Consider the following 3336-nt stretch of genomic DNA (forward strand, 5'->3'; position numbering starts at 1 on the left):
TCTCTCTCTCTCTCTCTCTCTCTCTGTCTCTCTCTCTCTCTGTCTCTCTCTCTCTGTCACTGTCTGGCTGTCTTAACAGGGACTGGATGCAGTCGCTTGTAACTGTGCATTCACCTTGCATTCAGTCATTTTGATATGACCTCAAGTACATGGATTTAAACCACTTTTGACCACTAGAGAGAACGTGACTCTTCCAAAGTTTTAGAAAAGGTTTTCCTTTCCAAGGGTACAGGATTGCACATTATGCCCGTAAATATAGTCCATTGTCCATCATTAATTCACTGTCATTGAACTACAGCTCAGTAGCATAAGGCATAGTTATCAAGAATTTAGGATTTTCGACACACTGGACAGGATGGATTTTCTCACACAGTTTCGGCCATCATTGTTCTACATTATTGTTTCTTGGCTGCTGTCCCCCTTTCTCCCATCCCTCAGCCTTCTTTCTTTCTTTCTTTCTTTCTTTCTTTCTTTCTTGCTTTGTCTCAAACCCCAAACTGAAGCTGTTTGACAAAAATTGTCAATGAATACACAGGAATCATTTGTCAAACTCTAGTGTTTATAAAGGGGGAGAATGGGCCTTGTCAAGGGATAAATAAGTCTTTTAATTTTGGAGTTCTGCCTCCCATAAATTTCTCCCAGAATATGTTTTTAATCTTGTGTAACCAACTGGAAATGTGCAATCAAATTAGATTTGTTTTGAAAACAGGTTAATGTGGGAGGTTTTCCAATGGAAATGGTTACTAAGGACTTTTTTAATCTGCTTGGAAACAGGCCCAACTCTCATTGGTTCCTTAAGGCATCTTCACTTTGATTGAATTACATTACAGCAGACCAGACCCATCTCACCAGTCATGTGGAGTTTTTAACTCTTGGCCCAGTGCCAACAAGATAAAGCACACACACCCATACACAATGGGTCATGGTTGTTTGAAGATACACGGCAAAGGAGGTTGACTGGTGCTGTATGTATTATTCCTGCGCAAACTAACAAGTACGTTTGCAGGAAGTAAGCGATCGACTTGTGAGAAAGCTAGGATTTTCTCTGCTCTGGAAGTTTTACGGCATGGATTTTAGCTCCTGTTAAGGCATCAGTTGTTGGCCATCGCCACCCTTACTCCACAGCTAAGGCTTCAGTAACCACAGCTGCTCTTAGCCTCCTGCGTCTGTGCAATCCATTTGCTTTCTGTCACTGCAGGCTTTCACAACACTATATCTTGATCTATTCAGAAATAAGACTGCTCTCTATTGTAATCACACTTTAATTACCAGACAAGATGTTAAACTGCCAATCAGCCAGCTTTGGCCAAGAATGATGATCCATTTCCACTAAATGGGATAACAGATGTTTGGCGTTTTGCACTCCCTTTCACAGTGACACACACAAACACACACATTCACCACTTCCCCCACCTATCCTCTCCTTCTGCCCCAGGACTATTCCATCATTTGCTTGCATTAAAGTGACAGCTGTCTGCATCATGGAGGCTCCCATGTGCCAGGCAAAATGAATACTGCTTTGTCTGAAGTAAAACAAAAGAGGGAAATGTTTGGCAGAGAGAGTGTCATTTCACACACTGAGAAGACATCAGTTTCTTTCATTCTTACATTAAAACCCATTGCAGTATAAATTTGTTTGAATAAGTTACATTAATCGATTGTATATTTCAACACGATCAAATACCTTATCTTGTCTTATTGTTAAAATACCGTATTAGCTTTTGTTTCTGCCTCTCTGTATCTTATCCCATGACAGAAAATGTTCCCATGACACTACTTACTGATATGAGGCTTGCCAATATTTTCACAACTGCTTTAGTTTTTTCTCATTGTGTCCATCTTGATTAGTACATCTTTCCCTTCCCAGTCCCTCATCCAACACCATGTAGTGGTGAGAGCGCTCAGCTTTGAGACTGAGCGAGAGAGGCCGTGATTAACTTTCATCTAAAAATATCACCCTTATTCATTTTACACTCCCAAGTCTCTCTCTCATCCTCATTTTCTCTATTATTCACAAACACCCTTACCCCGGATCATCACAGTAACGCCATGTGTAGAGCGGGATCCCAAGCGCTGTGCTTGACTGTTTATTACACAGTCAGGGATAATCTGGAGTGTCATGTTGTAGTTTCCTATTTTTTAAACTGCAATGTGTTATTTAAGATGGCTGCATAAAACACTTTTGCACCCTATCCTTTCCGCATGTTTCCTACATTAGCATAATTGCCATATTAAGTGTGCCTTATTAAAAGAGGACACAGAATTTCACATAGAGATTGTTGTTTTTTGCTTAAAACTCCAGTGTAAACAAATACATTTTTCTGAAAAAGAACAAACATCAGGGGGTGAACGGCTCACGTACAGTAAGTCATAAACAGAGGTTTTCATTAATAATTTATTATTATTGCTGAAACAATGCCATGCCATGGAGTCTTTCAGCCCTTATTCTGGCAGGTATACACAGAGGAGGGCTTTGTGAAGCCTGTGCCTTGTTGGTGCAATACGTTTCGCCCATGAGGCATAAAAGAAACACACCTGTCTCCGGTCTCAGTTGTTGTGCTCCAGTTATCAACTGAGCTTCTGACAGGCAGAGAAGTGTTTTTACTTTGCTGTGAAAGTCACATGGGATTTCACTGAAGGAGGTGCTTCTGCACAGACAAAGACACCCACTTACAGAATACAAATGCTGATGTAGTCATTTGAATCCTGTTGTGGACACAAACACATAGACATGGAATCATAATGGCCTACACAATCTAGATGTGTTTGGTGCTTATGCTCTGTTCATGTTGTGTGTGAAAGTATAGAAAAGAGGCAATGCATTGGGTTGACTGACACGAAATTAAAAAGCTACACATTAATGAGATTACACTAATGAGGGTTACAACTAACACATACAGTAACAGATGAACTGGCAGGCCAAATCTGCCATTGTGTCCATTATAAAAGATGGGTAATGGCTTAGGATTTAAAAAGCACTTCAAGGCGTTTGAGTGCCAATGAACATTCCCCAGCTATAAATCCTTTTCACTTAAGAAACCTCATTGACAGAGCTCTCATGCCATGGAGATGTGTTTGTCAAGCAGAAGAGACTGGAGGAAAGGGCTGAAACAGAAATGCTGCTGAAGATGAGGTTATGGTTTTCTGGTTATCGAGTTGTGAAATTATTGCTCTGGGTTGAAGAATAACACAAACATCATCCTACCCCTCTGCTAGTGGAGGCCTCCCACTCATAAACTCTGCGGGGGATTACAAATGCACGCACACACATACTAATGTCTTTCTCAATCTCTCCACCTATTACACAAGCACACACACACACACACACACACACAC

Source organism: Etheostoma spectabile, chromosome 6 (genome assembly GCF_008692095.1).
Source record: "Etheostoma spectabile isolate EspeVRDwgs_2016 chromosome 6, UIUC_Espe_1.0, whole genome shotgun sequence".
Classification (NCBI taxonomy): domain Eukaryota; kingdom Metazoa; phylum Chordata; class Actinopteri; order Perciformes; family Percidae; genus Etheostoma; species Etheostoma spectabile.